At 42.7% G+C, this 20,139-nt stretch overlaps 1 long non-coding RNA gene across 1 annotated transcript in view; it reads left to right on the top strand.

Annotated features, from left to right (window-relative positions):
- Positions 1-68: 68 nt before the first annotated feature.
- The window catches only part of LOC309651743, a 28,798-nt gene continuing 8,727 nt past the window's right edge, over positions 69-20,139 (top strand). Inside the window, exons 1-2 of the long non-coding RNA XR_014258351.1 lie at positions 69-942; positions 10,724-20,138. This is a non-coding gene — a long non-coding RNA (uncharacterized lncRNA). The remainder of the gene's footprint in view (positions 943-10,723; position 20,139) is intronic.

The following is a 20,139-nucleotide window of genomic DNA, read 5'->3' as shown; positions in this document are numbered from 1 at the left end:
TTCACGACATACTACCGTAAAGCAATAGCGACCCGGGTTCAAGAGAGGGTGGAGCTATGGAGAGTATATTTGCATGGATAATAGCCGCATCGCTATTTTGTTTCTGTTTTCATTTACTGAGGTAGAAACAAAAGAAATATCAGGCAATGTCGGTGATCGTGATAAAACATACAGGATTTTTTATATCAAGTCTAAGTAAATATGCACTACATCTGTCACCTTTACTGTAAAGTTAGTGGGTCATACCCGGGGCTCCTTAGCCGACCAGTCACGTTGATCCTTTTGTAGTTCATAAGCGTGATGATTGGGTATTCACGCGCTTGTGTGACATGTGCCTCCTTCCAACCTTGTTACGACTGTGGCACATTACCCGTCTGACGTGAACTATGAAGGATCTTTTTATTTTTGTGATGATATAGGTATCGTTTGGTTGCTGATAGTAGTTATTTTTTTGTGTCTATTACGTGGTTGCAAAGCATGCTTATCGAGTTCTGTGTTGGCTTTGGTTTTTATTCTACAACTAGCTGTTCAACGTTGATTGCCGTGGGCTTTCAAAAAGAAAAAAGCTTAAGTCGCTGGGAAGCGAGGAGTTTAAAAATTGCGACGACGGGGGTTTAGCTAGAAACGCTGCTAGTCGGGGTGCGGCTTAGGTTCGTTCGCCCGCGGGTGTGGACGTGTGGTGCTCCCCGCGTGTGTCCCGGCGGCTCTCGGGGCGGGGTCGGCACTTGTAAGTGGTAGGGGAGGGGGGAGCGGGAGGAGCTAAGGGCCCCGTGCGAGTCCCCGTGCGAGTCCCCGTGCGAGTCCTTGTCTCGGTTGGTGTCTTGCTGCGGGTTCTGTGACGATGGAGCTGAGAACTTTACACCTTGGGTTCCCCATGGGCCGGTCACCGTCCCGGCCTTCCCTGGGCGTTTGCCGGTGACTTCTCATAACTTCCGTTGTGTGGTAGGTGCCCGGGGAAGCACACTGTATTTGCGCCAAGGCGTGGGCGGGAGCGCTGAGAAACGGGCTGCGGACACGGGGAGGAGTTGGAGAGCAGGTCTTGTCGCTTCTCGGGGAGGCATCCGCGGCATGCGGCCCCCGGCCGAGGCTCAAACTCACGCTGCCCGGGCGGCCGGCTTAGTTTCCGTCCCCCGTCCCGCAGGTTGCTTCTGGGCTTTAGAATTCTTCTGGTCTCCGACCCCCAAGGCGTCTAGAGCATGACCTGCGGGGTTTTCGGATCTTGGGGCGGAGGGGCCGCGCCGGGGGTGTGTCTAGAGTAGGCTCTGGTCCCCAGGGGGCTATTGGAGTGAAGGGAGACTTAAGGGCTTTCGTCCCGCCTTCGAGAAGGCACCGCTTACAGATACTCTCTCTGCGGATCTTGACTGCAAGTGCTTCCTTGCTACCCACCCCTCGCCCGTTCTGTGACCTTGATGGAAAGTTCGGCACCCTCTCCGTGCCTGAATTTTTTTAAAAGGTAAAATGTGGGTAGTAATAGTCCCTACTTCTTAGAATTGTTAAAGTTGAATATACTTAAACGGCTGAGAGCAATTTTTGGTCCGTGGTCAATTTTATACAGGTGTTAGTTCTTATTGTTAAACCACAGCTTCTGTATTAACTTACATTTTATCTTTTCAGGGGAATTTTATGGTTAGGACCCTTCCTCTCTATGTCTTTCCCTTGGTCTTCCGTTCTCCGACCAACTGGTGGCACTCATGATTTTCTAAGCAATTTCAAACATTGATTAAAAACTCCTCCCAAGGGGATTCTCCCATATCAAGATCTCCCAGATATTGACCCCTGTGGGAGCAAGATGGCAATCCACAGACAGTTACTGTATCCCTCCTGTGTGGGACACTGTCTTCCCTGTTCCACGTGCCCTTTGTGCTAAGCGGATCCAAGATCTCACTCCCTTAGGAAAGTACTTGTATTGCAAGCGTTCACCCCCTCTACACTCTGAGTTTCCTGAGGCCAGACACCATGCCTTGCTCTCCAGTGCCTGGCACAATTTAGTTATGCAGTAGATGTTTGTTGAACCCATATGTCCATCCGCAGAGGACTGGCTGAATAAAGCACGGTACATCCACACAATGCAGTTCTGTGCAGCCGTACAAAGGAATGAAGACCATCTCTGTGGAGGCCATGGAACGCTAGGATATATTGTTTAAGTGAAAAAAGCAAGGTTGAGACCATGTATATGTTGCTTCTCTCCTAAGAAAGGTGTGGTGCATTTGCTCACATTTTAAAGAAGCAGCAATGGCAGACTAAATTACAAACTAATAAAAAAGTGTTATATGTAAGAAAAGAACAAGGTGAAAAAAATGGGTGTGGAAGCTAGCCTTCTTTCCATATACTCTGTCTTATAGTTTTGACTTTGGCATCATGTAAGTACTTTACATAATTATTTTTTGAAAGAAAATGCAAAGTATTTCCTAAAAGAAAAAGTCATGAATCAAAGTATATTTCAAGTTACTGGCATAGCTGCATGGAAAAATAAGAAACTGACTTTAAAACTCATGATTTTGACTGTATATCCTTAGTGGGACTTACCCTCAGAACAGAAAGGAATGGCAAAGAAATCAAACTGCATTTAGTAATAGTAACTGTTAGTAATAATACCGGTGTTGTTAATTATATGCTGTCACATGTATATTTTACACATATCTGTGTATATAAAATAGGAGGTAAGTATCTTAGTGTTGTTAGAAACCAAGGTCTGCGGTGAAAGATAAAGAGATAACAGGTATCAAATCAATGAAATTAGATGTAAATTCTATAAGCAAAAATTTGAATTGACAATGGTAGTATGAATTCCTGATTAATTTTTCTCTATCTACAAAATACATATATCCTAGCTGTGTCCACTGAAAAGGCCAAGAAGCAGAGACAATCCAATGGCTATGAGCAGCCCTAGTGTCCAAATTCATAATCTAAATGCCATTGCCCGCTAAGAAGAACCAGGACTCCTTTAGGAAATGACTGATTTTAGAACGGGGGCAAGCAAGGATTGTGTAAGATGAGCTTGTGGCATTTTATTATGACAGAAAGCAAAGTAGCTATCAAATACTCCTGAGGTTATGTCAAAAGAACCCAAGAGCAAGGTTGAAGGGGCACCCTTTGGCCAAAGTGGAACAGTTTGGGCTTAAAAAAAGAATAATGACTAATGGATTGAAACATAATCTAATATATACAAATCCATTCATTCATTCACAGTAATACTAACAAAGAAAAAAAATCATCATTCATGCTTGGATCACCTAAGGAACCAACTCTTTTTTTTTGAAAATTGGTAAAAGGAAAAAATCAAGCATTTATTCTGCTGTATATTTCATGGTATCCAAATAGTTTGTAAGGGCAACAAATGACACAGAAGTAGTAGAATTAGAAAGTTACTGTTCACAGGTCCTAATGAAGCACTGGGCCTAGGCAACAATCATTCATGGCTATTAGAATTATGAAGTGGAGCATTGATGGGAATCTTACAATAGCTGGATCAAGCTAACAAAACCTGAACCCACCGATTTCTCTCAACATCACTGAAAGTGAGACAACCAGATACCGCGTGCCTCTTGATGCAGTGCAACGGTATATACCCACCATCTATGAAATACTGTTGCACAAAAATTGACCCTAAACCTAATCAAACATCTAGATCTAACTACAAAATGGCAAGAAATAGGAAGGACACAGAGACAGATTAAGACACCAAGACGATATGATCAGCCAAGCTAAGGATACAGGAAATTCCACAAATTACCCAGTTTCTTCAATTAATAACTAGCATGAAAGAAATGGAGTGGAAGAGAGAATTGATATAGTTTTTAAAGACACCTCAATCAAATGCAGTGTTAGATATTGTTTTCAATAAACATATTGCAAAAAGATATATTTAAGACAACTGGGGAAATCTGAACATAGTTCTGTTACAGGGTGTTCATATAATTATAATTTGTCATCTAAACAGGGCATATTGAGAGTTAAAGGAGACACTTTTAATAGTTATGCTGGTACAAAGGTGTAAATTGGGTCTGTCCTAGGCAAGCTTGATTGCCCAAAGTTTTGTATCACAAAACTTTGTGAAATTATTGTTAATTTGATAGTGTTATTAGGTTTATTTTTTTAACATATTAGTTTCAGCTGTACAATGTAATGATTCAATATATGTATATATTGTGAAATGATCACCACAAGAAGTCTAGTTAACGTCCATCACCACACAATTAAATGTTTTTTCTTGTGATAAAAACTTTTAAGATCTACTACTCTCTTAGCAATTTTCAAATATACAATGCAGTGTTTATTAATTATATCACCATGCTGTACACTACATCCCCAGTACATATCTATTTTATAACTGGAAGTTTGTACCGTTTGACCACCTTCACCCATTTTGCCTGCATCCTTCCCCACCTCTGGCAACCACTAATCTGTCCTCTGTTTCTATGAACTTGTTATTTACAAAAAATGCTTTCATGTTTTTTTAAAGTTATTTGTTAGAAAAACAATTCTCAAACACTTTAGCCTCAGAACCCCTTATACGCTTTAGAAATTATTGAGTCCTACAAAGATGACCAGAATCAAAAACACTGAAAATAAATTTTGGTAAGGATGTTGAGATAGTGAGACACTCATATACGGGTGGTTGAAATGTAAAATGGTGCAGCTGCTGTGGAAAACAGTTTGATGGTTTCTCAAAAAGTTAAATATAGAGTAACATAGAGTTAATCGTATGACCCAGCAATTCTATTCCTAGGTATGTAGCCAAGAGAACTAAAAACATGTATTCATACAAAACCTTAGACACTAATGTTCCTAACAGCATTATTCATAATAGCCAAAAGTGAAAACAACCTAAAAGTCCACCAACTGATGAATGGATAAACAAAATGTGGTATATAGGTACAATGGAATATTATTCAACCATAAAAAAGAATGAGGTTTTGATATCTGCTGCAATATGGGTGAACTTTAAAGGCCCTATGTTAAGTGAAATAAGCCAGACACAAAATACTTCATTTATATGAAATGTCCAGGAGAGACAAATCAGTGGAGTCAGAAAGGGGCTGAGGAGAGGGAAGAATTGACAGTGACTATTAACAGGTATGGGGCTTCTTTTTAGGGTGACAAGAATGTTCAGGAATTAGCTAGTGGTAATGGTTGCCCAACTTGTAAGTATACTAAAGCCTACCGAATTCTACTGTAAAGTGGTGAATCCTATGCTATGTGAATTAAATATCAGTTTAAAAACTAATTTAAAAAATTATTGAGGATCCCAAAGAGCTTTCTTTACATTAAATATTTTGATAGATATATTTTCTCTACGTTAGAAAATAAAACTGACAAATTTTTAATATATCCATTTAATTATTTTAAATATAGCAACAATGAACCCATTACCTGTTAACTAAAAACTTATTTTTATGAAAAGTGGTTATATTTTTCAAGACAAAACAAAAATAGAGGGGGCTTCCCTGGTGGCGCAGTGGTTGAGAATCTGCCTGCCAATGCAGGGCACACGGGTTCGAGCCCTGGTCTGGGAAGATCCCACATGCCGCGGAGCGGCTGGGCCCGTGAGCCACAATTACTGAGCCTGCGCGTCTGGAGCCTGTGCTCCGCAACACGAGAGGCCGCGATAATGAGAGGCCCGCGCACCGCGATGAAGAGTGGCCCCCACTTGCCGCAACTAGAGAAAGCCCTCGCACAGAAACCAAGACCCAACACAGCCATAAATAAATAAATAAATAAATAAACCCAAAGTTTAAAAAAAAAGACAAAAATAGAGAAGAGTAGCATTATTTTACATTTTTGTAAACAGATCGGTAAAAATTTGCAACTCTCATACCTGGTTTAGTAGGAGAAAGCTGGATTCTCAGATCTGTTGCTGCATTCAGTCTGTGTTGGAAAACTCCACCATACATTCATGAGAGAATGAGAATGAAAAAGACAAACAATATATTAATATTAGTATAAAAATAGTTCTGACCTGGCAGACCTCCTGATAGGGTGTTGAAAACCCTCAGGGTTCTCCAGATCACACTTTGAGAACTGCAACTGGAAATTTACACAAGTATTTAACAATTGATATCATGTGATATCTGGGATTCACTTTAAAATACTCCATAAAGAGGGGTGGTGGGAAGGAGTGATCAAGAGATGAATGAAAAACTCTGGTCAGGATTTCCCTGGTGGTCCAGTGGTTAGAATTCCGTGCTTTCATTGCTGAGGGCCTGGGTTCGATCCCTGGTTGGGGAACTAAGATCCCACAAGCTACAAGGCAGAGCCAAAAAAAAAAAAAAAAGCAAAAAAACAAAAGGTTATCAACGTGTTGACAATGTTGAATGTGGGAGTGGATCATGGGTGTTCTTTATATTAGTCTCTCTATCATAGTGGAAGTCTGATATTTTCCATAATAAAAGAATTGTTGTTCTTCCTCTCATTTTTAATCAATGCTGGTTTAACTGAGCAAAAGACCTTAAGGTAGTTGGTAGCAGGGAAAACCAAGTGAGGGACTGGATATATAAAGATGCAGCGAGGAGACTTCCCTGATGGTCCAGTGGTAAAGATTCCGAGCTTGCACTGCAGGGGTCGTGGGTTCCATCCCTGGTTGGGGAACTAAGATCATGCCATGCAGCTGAGGGTGGGGGAAAAATGCAGCGATGAATTCGATGCAGTTCCTGCCTTCAACAAGTTTTCATCTGCTTGGGGAAGAGATATAATGAAGGCACCTGAGAAAAAGTGGCACCTGTAAGGAGCACCAGGCACTCTGCTCAGGGCCTCAAGTCCGTTGCTTCCTCGTTACAGCCACCCGAGGAGGCTGGCATCATTATCTCCATCCTGCAGACGAGGAAACTGAAGCTCTGAGAAGCTGAGAAACTTGCCCAAGATCTCACAGTGGAAAGTGGTAAAGATGCAATTAAAGCTGAGTCCGTTGGACTCCCAAGGCTTTGCTCTTCCCGGTTCTACCCCTTTTTTGTAGACCCTCCAGGTATACAATCCTGAAGGTCACTCCCACTGTGTACCTCGTGAATGCCCTCCACCAGCAGAGACCCAGGTGGTGACCTGGGGAGCCCACAGTCTTTAGGAAAAGAACTAATAATAATTGTCAACTGTATTGGTTTTTACTCTGCACCTGTCCCTTCATTCAATCCACACAATTTAAATTCATGGAGTAGGCGTGTTATCCACATTTGGCTTCCTTTCCTTGACTCTCCTCCTCCAGCTTTTGGAAACCAATCTGCCAACATCCCTTAAAAGAATAAATGAATTCAGTGGCAACTGTAGTCTTGAGACTCTATCAGATACAAATAACTCTATGTAAGGATATGGGTTCAAGACCACAAGGATGAACAAGTAGGTTCTTTGTGTGACTGTTCATAGGGCAAAAACCTGAAAACAAAGTGAAGGTTCATCAAGGACACATCCCCACTGGGGAATCATCTAGCTATTTACTAAAAGAATAAAAAGTGGAGCTAAGCCAGAGGACCAAGAGGAATTTCCACAAGACATTGCTCGGTGATGAGTGTAAGATGCAAGAGATGCTATGATATCCCAGTTATAAGACAATGCCTTAAAAAGTGAATGCCAGGACTTCCCTGGAGGTCCAGTGATTAAGATCTGTGCTTCCAGGACTTCTCTGGTGGCACAGTGGTTAAGAATCCGCCTGCCAATGCAGGGCGCACGGGTTCGAGCCCTGGTCCGGGAAGATCCCACATGCTGTGGAGCAACTTAGCCCTTGTGCCACAACTACTGAGCCCGCAAGCCACAACTACTGAAGCCTGTGCGCCTGGAGCCTGTGCTCTGCAACAAGAGAAGACACCGCAATGATAAGCCTGCGCACCGCAACGAAGAGTAGCCCCCGCTCGCCACAACTAGAGAAAGTCCGTGCGCAGCAAGGAAGACCCAACACAGCCAAAAATAAATAAATAAAATAAATAAATCTTTTAAAAAATTAAAAAAAAATAAAAATAAAAAGACTCTGCGCTTCCACTGCAGGGGGCCCAGTTTCCATCCCTGGTCAGGGAACTAAGATCCCGCATGCCGTGTGCTGCAACAAAAAAAAAGTGAATGCCTTCAGGTCTAAGAATACTTGCATAAGGAGGACATTTGCGAGGCTACATCCCAGGTTCTCTGCACAGACAAACTTGGGTGCTGATGTGAGGTAAAGAAGGGACAGAGGAAGATGGAGGAGATCAGCAAAACCAAACCAAACAGAAAGAAAAAATGACCGCATATTTTTACAAAGCATATATGTGGTTATATTTTTATACTTATGTAAAATTATGTATGAATGTGGTTACGTATAAAGAGATTAGAGTTTTAAATCTTTCTTTTAAGGAGAAATGGAAGAATGCAGTAAATTCCAGAGATTTTGTGGCTGAACATTTAGTAATACCTCTCAGTTTTTCAAAGACCATAGGATTGACGATTTAAGGTGAAAACCTCTTCATAAAGAAAAACAAAAATGAGAGAAAGTAAAAAAGAAATGTTTGCTCCCTTTCATTCAACTAAGAGTAAAAAATGATGTGATTACAGCTTTACTGTATTCCAGTCATGTCTTTCAAGGTTCGTATGGTCTAAACATGGTTAATAATAGGATTTGCAAACACACTATAAGATTACTGCTTGCAGCAGAGTGACATTTCTGATTATAGGCCAAATAGAAAAATGATAATATAATGTTTACAACCCTGAATACCCGTGGAGAGTGAGGTGACCACTAGATCCTTTTGCATACGAGCCTATAAAATTTTTTTTTTTCTGTGTCCCTCTGGACGTAGGGAGGACACTTTTTTTTTTTAAAGTAACTATTTCTTTTTTCAAAATTTTATTTATTTATTTATTTATTTATGGCTGTGTTGGGTCTTCGTTTCTGTGCGAGGGCTTTCTCTAGTTGCGGCAAGCGGGGGCCACTCTTCATCACGGTGCACGGGCCTCTCACTATCGCAGCCTCTCTTGTTGCGGAGCACAGGCTCCAGACGCGCAGGCTCAGTAGTTGTGGCTCACGGGCCTAGTTGCTCCGCGGCATGTGGGATCTTCCCAGACCAGGGCTCAAACCCGTGTCCCCTGCATTGGCAGGCAGATTCTCAACCACTGTGCCACCAGGGAAGCCCTAAAATTTTTAACATTGATTATGACTCTAACTCTTGGGCTAAAGAATATACTAATTATTTTGAAGGTTCACATATTCATTAAATTTGTAGAACAAGCACCAAATGGCTCTTAATGAACCAAAATTCTTTTGAAACAGTATAGAGAGCTATAAACCAAAAGAATCTTGTAAACATGGAATATCCATCAAAATAACAAAAGTCGTAGCCATGTTGAAAATTTGACTAAATGAGTTGGCTTTCACTGTGACAAGAGTCCATTACATCTCCAATATACCTTTCTCCCTCCTAAAATTCTAGGTTCGCTTAGCTTCCTTTCTGTGTCTGTGCTGTCAGTTTAATATTTCTACAATCATTTCTTTTATTAAGGTAGTATATGATCTAAGAACATCTTACCCACGGGCTGTTCCTTCCTCAAGGGGTGTGGATCCTGCCCACTTGTTTTTCCTCAAGGACCTCATTCCAATGGCATGACCTTCCTACGTTCTCTACTCCATCATTCCCATTAGTTTCCAAAAGGCTCACTCTATTCCACCATTAAAACATTCTCCCTGGGACTTCCCTGGCAGTCCAGTGGTTAAGACTTCTCCTTCCAGTGCAGGGGGTGCAGGTTCAATCCCTGGTTGGGGAGCTAAGATGCCACATGCCTTGCAGCCAAAAAACCAAAACACAAAACAGAAGCAATATTGTAACAAATTCAATAAAGACTTTAAAAATGGTCCACATCAAAAAAATGTAAAAATTTAAAAAAATTCTCCCTAATGCCATTTTCCTCTGGAGCTACCACCCTACTTCTCTGCTCAGCAAAATGTCTTAAAACAAAAACGAAAACAACAAACATATTCATGTTGTCTCCAACTCTCCACTTACCATTCACTTAGATTTTTTTTTTAATTATGGAAAGTTTGCACCTGGTTGTATCTCTTAATTTTTTGTTTTGTTTTGTTTTGTTTTTGGTTTTTAATTAATTAATTTATTTATTTTTGGCTGTGTTGGGTCTTCGTTTCTGTGCGAGGGCTTTCTCCAGTTGTGGCAAGCGGGGGCCACTCCTCATCGCGGTGCGCGGGCCTCTCACTATCATGGGCTCTCTTGTTGCGGAGCACAGGCTCCAGACGCGCAGGCTCAGTAGTTGTGGCTCACGGGCCCAGCCGCTCCGCGGCATGTGGGATCCTCCCAGACCAGGGCTCGAACCCGTGTCCCCTGCATTGGCAGGCAGACTCTAAACCACTGCGCCACCAGGGAAGCCCTCTCTTAAGTTTTTAAAACTTTATAATACTCCCCACTCTTTTAAAAACAAAGGCCATTGAAGAAGGAGGGCCATTTGTTCTGTAAAAGGACCCAAACTCTGAATTCGGCAGATTGCTTCTTCTTGGTGTCATTTAAATTGTTCCTCTATCTCCCCCACCTCCTATGAAGAGCTAGTTGGATCTAGAGGCAGGATTACATTCAGGATCAGTCTTGGAGGGCAGGGCTGTGTACTGACTGTATCACAGGAGGCATGTAATTTCCCACTGTTACTGATAAGAGAAATATCTGATATAAAGTTCCTTATCAATCTCTACCCTGGTGGCATTAACAGCCATAGATGATCTTTGCTTTATTAGAGGTTACAAAATGGCAATTCTCTAATTTTATTACAGGCAGACCTCGTTTTGTTGCTTTTTGCTTTATTGCACTTTAAAGATAGAACGTTTTTCACAAATCGAAGGTTTGTGACAACCTTGCATCAAGCAAGTCTATCAGCACCGTTTTTCTAACAGCATTTGCTCACTGTGTGTCTCGGCATCACATTTTGGTAAGTCTCGAAGAATTAGAAGTGGAGCCTGAAGATGTGACTGAATTGCTGCAATCTCATGAAAAAAGCTAACAGTTGAGGAGTTGCTCCCTATGGATGAGCAAACAAAGTCGTCTCTTGAGATAGAATCTACTCCTGGTGAAGATGGTGTGAACGTTGTTGAAAAGACAACAAAGGATTTAGAATATTAAGTAAACTTAGTTGCTAACGTCATGACGGGGTTTGAGAGGACCGACTCCCGTTTTGAAAGAGGTACTGCTGTGGGTTGAATGCTCTCAAACAGCAGTGCATGCTAGAGGGAAATGGTTCATGAAAGGAAGGCAATGGATGCGGCCAACTTCACTGCTGTCTTAGTTGAAGAAATAACCACGGCCACTCAAACCTTCAGCACCCACCAGCCTGATGAGTCAGCCGCCATCAACATGGAGGCAAGACTCTCCACCAGTCACGTGAAATAAATTTCTTTTTCTTTATGGCTATGTGACCAACTTGATATATCTTTAGATTCACTTTTTATTTCTTTTCAGTTTTTTAGGAGTGGCTTCTTTCTTGCTTCTCAATCACTTTTCAACACACTCAAGCATGCCTTCACCCCCCGAATCCAGCAAAACTGCTCTCGTCCAAGCCATCAGTGGCCCCCTTATGGCCAGATTCAGTGGGCACTTTCATATCCCTCTTATCTGGTCTCTAAGGAACATTTGGCTCTTGACCTTCCTCTCCTTAACACTCTCTTCTCCTGCTTGTGGTCAGCCCACCCCTCCTGGTTGTCCTTCCATCTCTCTGTCACCCCTCCTTTCCTGGATCCTCTGCTTTCTCCTGGTCTTGAAAGCTTCTAGTTCCTCAGAACTTGTCAGGGATCTTTTTTTCATTGCCAACCCTCTCTCCTGAGGTGATCTCATGCCTCCCACGGCCTTCAACACCATTGATGTGTCCAAACCCCACTGTGGACATCTAGCCCATACCCATCACTGAGCTTCAGAATCACACATTCAAATTTCTACCTCTATCTCCTTTTGTAGTTCTCATGGGTAAATTTAACATTTCTTGTTTTTTTCTTTTTTTCTTCTTTTTTTATTTTTGGCCGCACTGTGCTGCATGCAGGATCTTAGTTCCCCGACCAGGGATCGAACTCATGCCCCCTGCAGTGGAAGTACAGAGTCCTAACCACTGGACCACCAGGGAATTCCCTAAATTTAACATTTCTAAACTGAAATTTGAACCTTCGCCTCCAAAGCTTTTCTTTCTATAATCTCATTCCTGTTGAATAACTCTTCCATCCACCAAGTCATTTAGCCAAAAACCTGACCGTCATCCTTGTTATTCTCTCCCTTCCAGCTGGCCTGTGGCTTTCATTCTTATCCACCACTCCATCTCCATTAAACAACTAACTCAAACAATGTCACTTCTGTTCTTAAATCCCATTATCATAAATTAAAACTCCTGTCCGTGGCCCTTACATGATCTGACCCCTGTGTCCCTTCAACCTCGTTTTGTACTGTCTTCCCCCCCCCCCCCATTAAGTTCCAACCACATGGAATTTGTTCTCCAATAAGCCAAGCTCTATTTTGCCTCAAAGTTCTCACATATGCTCTTCTGTCCGGTCTTTCCCCAACTCTTGCCATTCTTCTGGTCTCAGCTTAAATGCTTCTTGCTCAGAAAGGCCTTTCCTGGACTCACGTCCACACCCCCTCCCAGTTTAATTCAGGAAGGCACTGCATACTTTTTCATGGTTGGCACATGTATATGTTAACGTTTGTTTAGTCTCTGTCTCTCCTGTTAGACCGTAAGTGTCTTAGAAATAAGGACCATATTGGTTTTTGTGTGTTGGCACAGGGAACAGTGGCTGGCACATAGTAGGCACTCAATTAATATGCGCTGGCAGTTGAATAAATAGGAAAATTTTGAAATATATACTTTTCAACGTTTGACTCTAAGTACAATTATCCGTATCAGACTTCTCTACAAATGGCATGTTCAATAGGTATCCGCTATGCCCAGTGAAGTAAAAGCAAATCCTTTTTATGCAAAATGAATGCAGCACCTGCAACACAGTATATGCTCCATAAAGGATGCTGAATTCATTAGGACAACTAGGGGAAATACACAAGCTTTCTTATTTCTGCAGACCTATCATTTAGCCCCCTTATTTTTGGAGACTTGACTTTAGAAACAAAAAGAGCTTATATTTGAGAATGACTTTGAGCCTTTATTATGCATTCTTTATTTTTGAATTTTATTTAATTAATTTTTTTATACAGCACGTTCTTATTATCTATTTTATACATATTAGTGTATATATGTCAACCCCAATCTCCCAATTTATGCATTCTTTTATATACTCTTCCTGACCACACTCTGAGGCAGTTATTATGATCTCCATTTTACAGAGGAGAAAAGCGAAGCTTAAAGAGAGTAAGAAACAAAGCCAGGGCCTCCCAGCTAATTAGAGGCAGAGTTGGGTTTAAAACCCATTCTTTGGATTCCAATGCTGGCTTTGTTTATTCCACTATACAAATGAACCTCATAATGAGGAACAGAAGGGAGAGGGCCCCTGATTTCCTAAAACACAGCCCCAGTTCATCACTGACTCTTACCAGTGAATCTTTTGTTTCTCAACTACTGAGCCCTTACCCCTTTTAGAATGAATAACTATGGACAAAAATTGTTCATTCAAAATGGCTCTTTCTTGATCCGTGCTAGCTACATGCATTGCTCTTTGTAAACCAGACTTTAAAGAAATTCCTTCTAATTTATTTTACTCTATAGGCACGGCTCACTTTAAAAAATAAAACAACAGATTTTATATGAAGATTTTCATGTTTCAAAGTATGTAAATGAAAAAGTGAGAGTCCTTAGATCTCATTTTAAAGACTATTTTAGTCATTAAAAACTCAGAATTCCTTTTAAATAATGAAATCCACCTGGCACAGTTAAGGCAATTATTCAATTCAGTGTGCACCGTGGCCAGAACACACAAAGCCTGGAATGCATGGCCTGTTTCTCAATCTGAATGTATAAGTTTTTAATCTTACACACCTGTAATGAATTTGCTGGGGCACTGTCTTTGCTCTATCCTCAGCATACGATAGAGGAGTCTGCTTCTTTGCAGAATTAAATTGAGGCCATTAGGCTTCCCTGGTGGCGCAGTGGTTAAGAATCCGTCTGCCAATGCAGGGGACACGGGTTCGAGCCCTGGTCTGGGAAGATCCCACATGCCACGGAGCATCTAAGCCCGTGCGCCACAACTACTGAGGCTGCGCTCTAGAGCCCGTGAGCCACAACTACTGAGCCCACATGCCACAACTACTGAGCCCACACGCCTAGAGCTGGTGCTCTACAACAAGAGAAGCCACCACAATGAGAAGCCCGCGCACCGCAACGAAGAGTAGCCCCCGCTCACCGCAACTAGAGAAAGGCCGCGCGAAGCAACGAAGGCCCAACTCAGCCAAAAATAAAAAAAAATAAAAAAATAAAAATAAAAAATAAATAATAAATTGAGGTCATTGCATCCTAACCACAAGGAAATGCAGATTTCCCCCTCCTCAGCGTCTTCCTTTCGAAAAGGTTGCTTCAAGTGGCGCTTAAAAGATAATTCTAGCTTGCTAAATTTAGGGTGTGGAAAGAGTCCAAAATGAGAATGTTCCATGGGTAATTGTGCAAGAAATGTTAATATGTGCAGTAAGAGGAGGATGTCTCACACTTCTGATGCGCTTCTCTGTCTCTCTCACCCTCTCTCTCTTTTTGCCTTGACACCCAACATATAATTTAGCAAGGTGAGACGCTACCTGAGGCAGTGAAGGATGCTTTTCCACTGTGACCGCATTTTCGGTATAAAATGATTTCAAATCTGAATTATTTCTCAAACCAGCCTGAGTCAGAGCCACTCATCAAAATTTATCCACAAGTTATCAGAAAATCCTTATCTTCTTCATATTCGAGGTAGATTTCCAGTTATACTCAGTTCCCTTGTTAAAAAAAAATAGTTAGCTGTATAATTTAAGTTACCTGTACAAGAAATGTACTGGTATCTGAAGCTTGCTTTGAAATGCATTGAAAAGTACCTGGATTAAGGCTAGATGGATAGATAGGGGATAAAACAAATATAGCAAAACGTTCATTGTAGAATGCAGGTGTTCACTCTACAACTAACACATCCAATCTGAAACGGATAAAGGTGGGCGGTCCCCATGGATTCTGCTAAACATCCTACAAGGCAGCCCCACAAGAAAGAAAGAACCAATCCCAAATGTCACTTGTTCTGATGTTGAAAAAGCCCTGAACTAGAAAATCTTAACATAGATTAATAGTAAGACTTTTAATTAGCCAGTAACTGGAGAGAACAGGCATGAATAAATGAAAAGCTAAGAATGAAAATAAAATGTTGTCAGTCTAAGATTTATATGGGATTCCCTGAAATCACTCTAGATGATTAAATTCATATCTACTAGCAAATAATATTTTGACTTGGAATTTTGTCACTGTGATTTGAGACTTTCTGCCTTTCAATCTGTAAACATATTTTCAATACTGTGAAAAATACATCTGAATACATTCTTGGAAAAAAAAAAAAGGTGGCCGGTCCCAAGGTTGGTGGGAATCTGCGCCTTAGCTCCTAGGTAGCACCCAGGAGATGGTGCCAGTGGAGGCAGCTGTGTGGGACATGGACAAACTGGGCCCTTGACATCACAGCAGGCTTCCCATACTGCAAACCAGGCACGAAACCAGTGATAGAGGCAGGGTCTCTGGGGACCAGCGAATGGACCTCTCCATGGTTAAATAGTGTTTTCAGAAGGATGGAGGGAGAGGGTTGATCTGTGTAAGACTCTGACTCATGAATAATTTGGGGAGGAAGGCAAGCACTGCAGATGGAGAGAAAGTCTGTGACTCAGGGTCAAAGACAACTTAAAGAAAACTATACATTTCTGGAACGTCTGAGTTTGTGATGGAGATGCATGCTTACAGCGTAATGTTGAAGGTCACCACTAAGTTCTTTCCCCTTGCTCTTTATCCATCCACGCTTAAAATACTCCAGCTTCTTTCTCATGGTACTTTTTATAGCTTCTGGTTTTTTGCAGACATAAAATCTGAGCAAAACAATCCCATAGAGATCTGCTCAATACTGAAGAAGGCCAGAAGGATGACTCCCTGGCTGGGTATAGTCGTACTATTGCATTTTGGATTTGTTTGGATTTTTTTCTGACTTATGCCCAACTTGACAGCCACTGTGCTTCCAGATCCATTTCTCCCACTGATGCAAACCTGGTTTTTCCTTCTTTGGGGTTTGGATTTTTTAGCCTCTCTCACATTGCATCGTGTCTTTAATGTATCAGCATCACCATGGATTCTATTTCTGCCTTTGAGGATATCAGCCGCCTGCTTGAGACTTAATGAACATGTATAATATTAAATATATAGAAACTCAGAGGTGGTCCCTGGGGTTGCTTACACAATCATTTGGGTATAAACCCTTTGGAACTGGTGTTTCTTTTGAACTATTCATGACAATGATGGCCTGTCAGGAGGACTCTGCAATGGCTTTGGGGCTCTCCGTCGTAACAGAGAATAGGCTGGGATGAAGCAAGAGAGGGTAAAGAGAGGAAGAGGGAGAAAAAAGGAATGAGAGAAGAGAGAGGATGGATAAGAAAAATGTGCTGGGACTTCCCTGGCGGTCCAGTAGTTAGGACTCCACACTTTCACTGCTGAGAGCCCGGGTTTGATCCCTGGTCGGGGAACTAAGATCCTGCAAGCCGAGAGGTGTGGCAAAGAAAAAAAAAAAGAAACAAGAAAAAAGAGAAAGAAAAATGTGCTGAGCTGCAGCACCAGTGGAGAGGTGATAGATTGTGATGAACAGTCAGAAGCCGTCAAACACGTTTTCTTGGGCTTCCAGGTGCTGTTAGCTTCCCCTTTGTCTGCAGAGCACAGGCCCTAGTTTACAGCTGAGACTGTCACATGGAGACAGGATCCAGGGCCATGACAAAGCACGAAGGTGACATCGGTGACGTCCTCCCTTGTCCACAGAGTCTGCCAGTTTATCAGGGAAGGAGCTAAATGCCCATGATGCTTTTTAAACTCGGATCAGTAGGAATCCAATGCCGTTGTTGGCCTGGGGCATGGCAAACAGCTAGTCTCTTTTCCCATGAATGGCTTTGTTGTACAAGCTTGCATGACTGGTCATCAGTTTGTGCTTCTTGCCTCCAGTTTGGTCACATCTGGCCCTCTGAATCTGTGTATATGGCTTTAACAGAAGATTCACCTGTGAGTGATAAGGTCAAGGGCACTCCAGGTGTTATTCCGATGCCCAGGGAGATAGAAGAGGGTGGTAGAATGGAAGTCAGAGGATGGGTTAGACTTACGGGGAAAACATGGCACAACTGGGGAGGCATCAAAGGTCCTAGTGAGAAGGGGGAAAAGCCCCAGTGGGGCTGGAGGAATTGACGGGAGAAAGGGGGCATGGGAGGGCACAGTTCTTCAGCATCAGTTGCCCCATTCTCTCCAAGTCAGTGATTTTCAAATTCTGCTCTGAGTTCTCACCCCACTTTAATTAACCATTTTGTCAATGGTAGATCCACATAAGATTTCTTTAAAAGAAGCAATCCACTGCAGAGTTTTAAAAAATCTGTAATCCTGGATAATGGCAAGCACAAATCCTTTGACAGTTACCTGGGTTTCCTGTCCTCCCAACTGCATCAGCCCAGGAACTAAAAGCACCTGCTATTTTGAGTATCTTCATAGCGAGCAATCTGCTGCCAGAGCTATGTGGGGCATGGAAGCCAAGGATGCTTAGATCTGCACGAACGGAGTTTGTGTCTTGGTTCTGATGCTTATGTCTGCGTAGTTATGAGTAAGCCATTTATTTGCTTTCCAACACTCTTTTCCTGATCCCAGACTCAGAGGGATATACATAGAAAGGAAAGCAAAATGTATTTTGTGAAAGAACTTGGTAGGCAAGTGCTTATCTTTTGAATGATTGATGGTGTTTGCTTGCCATGGATAAGCTCATTGAAGTCGGAATCCTGGTCTGTATGATTATCACCCAGCTTCTTTCCGTTTTTTACCCTTTGAAACATGTCTAGAGTCAAATTTTTCAGTAATGGGAATAGTACTAAGCACAGTAGTTGCCCATGAATATTGTGTGCATGGATAAGATCATTGGCTTTGCTCCCAACTGATGGGTGCAGGTTTTAAAGAAACTTTAGGATTCTCACCCTGTCAGGTCCCAGGTTCCTTGCACTACACAGAACTCTCTAACCCCCAACCCTTCCGCGCTCCCACTTCACATGAATTCTTTGCACTCTCTGGCACCCACGGCGGTTAATCCTTGTGTCTTTTTCTCCATGTTACTCTCTCAAGCTCCAGCTCTCGTAATGTTTCCTTGCAGGCACCCCTGCTGTCACTTCCACACCGGTTGAGCTAAGAGTCTCTCTGCCATATGAGCTCCTCACCCAAATTAGTGTGCTTATGCCCTTCCCCAAGGCAAGGGCTGTCCTGTCTTCCAGCACCTGGCACAGTGCCTGGCCCAGGCAGCAGATGCTCTAGAAACTCTGAACTGAGTAACAAGACCACATTTATGACTATAAAATTGGGACTTGTGACTATTTAACTTGTGATCAGCTATTGATCGAATTCCACCTGATCAGCCAAAAAATACCCAGTGTTCCTGTCTCTGTGTGCTGTAACACCATTCTACCAAGCTGTGTTGAAGCCTCAAAGGTAACACAAGGCATTCTTACCATCGTTTTGACGTCAGGACAGTACTATTCCAATTTGCAACACAGACATTCTGGTGCCAACATTTTACTCAGAATACGCCAACACTGATGAGTTTTCCTTGAGATGAAGGGAAGTGGTGAGGGAGGGGCTGGAGAGGTTGAGGCCCACCTGGAGACCACCTGTTTCCCACCTCATTCCTGTGATGCATCCACCAGGAGGCGGCGGCAGGAGCTAGAGGGAGGGCTCTTTGTTTTGCCTGGGAAATGCATTGCATTCCCTGCACTGAAGCAAGCAGGCCCACCTGGAGGGGAGGAACTGGTGCTCTCAGTGAAGAGATCCAACCCTGCGGGGTTGGCAGCAACAAGCAGCGGGTAGAGGCTCTAAGGAGCAGCAGTTACTTCTCAGCGTGTGAAGAGGTGGCAAGAACAGGCGCACCGTGGGGCAAAGGACGCCACCAAGACAGGTAGCGACAACTTCACCAGGACTGTCAGATGCCCAAGGGGCATCTCGGGTCTGCCCTGCCATGAGCACCAACTGTGCCCACAGGTTCCATGGCTCAACTGCAGGGCTGAGAGGGCATCACACCTAACCTGTAGGTGTGGCTCCTCTGGAAGCACAGGCATCTCTTGTATGTCTGTGACCCACCACTACACTAGACTTTGCTCAAGACATTCTGGGAAGTGGAAGGTGCGTTCCTAAGCAGCATAGTTGGGGAAACACATGAGTTTGTGTTCTGTTTTACTGCAGCACTGATTTTTTTTTTTCTATTAAAGACAAACAATAATGCATTCTACTTCTGAGATATTGTCTCAAATGACTTTTTTAAAAAGAAAATAAAATCTTGGCAGTATGAGGAAAAAATAAGAGATGCTGGGATGACCATTGGCCCTGCCCTGTTCCACTGAGCGGGGCCCAACCACAGCCCAGCTGCTCCCTGCTTGTGATGGCCACGAAAATTGTTCCTGGCTCTCTCCATCCATTTTGCAAACCCACGATCAACTCAGCACCCCTTTAAGACGTTGACAGAGCACCGTTGGAGGGCATGGGTGCCAGATCTGAGTGCAGCTGGGAACACAAAAAGTTAACAATACTTCTAGATGTAGTACACAGGGCAGGATGAGTCAGTGATTGTCAGCTAGTGGGTAACAAAAAAAGTCTAATCAGAGAAAGAAATCAAGCCTCTATGGTAGCAATGTGGACCTTTCCTGTGTTAAGAGCTCAGTGGCTTGAATTACAAGGAGAATTCTATGAATGACAAGTCTTGGTAGCTGGAATGCTGTGGTGCCATACATCAGCTTTCTTTAAAAATATTCTAGAAATCATGTGAATGAGCCTGGCTCAGTCAGGTCTTCAAGCATATTGATGTTAGTCCTAACCTATGCTGAACAGGTAATAATTAATACGAATTCTTCTTGTCAAGGATCAGGCAACTTTGTGCACATGTATGTCCGCTCTGAGCATGGGAAAGTGAGAAGAGGCAGCTCGAGAACTTTGTTCCCTCTGTTGGCAGAAAAGGGCCAATGGACACAAGCCACAACCACAGGCAAAAGG

Source organism: Balaenoptera physalus (genome assembly GCF_965194825.1).
Source record: "Balaenoptera physalus genome assembly, chromosome: 21".
In the NCBI taxonomy this organism is placed as follows: domain Eukaryota; kingdom Metazoa; phylum Chordata; class Mammalia; order Artiodactyla; family Balaenopteridae; genus Balaenoptera; species Balaenoptera physalus.
Note: the sequence above shows the minus strand (reverse complement) of the source record. Positions and strands in the feature narration are given on the sequence as shown.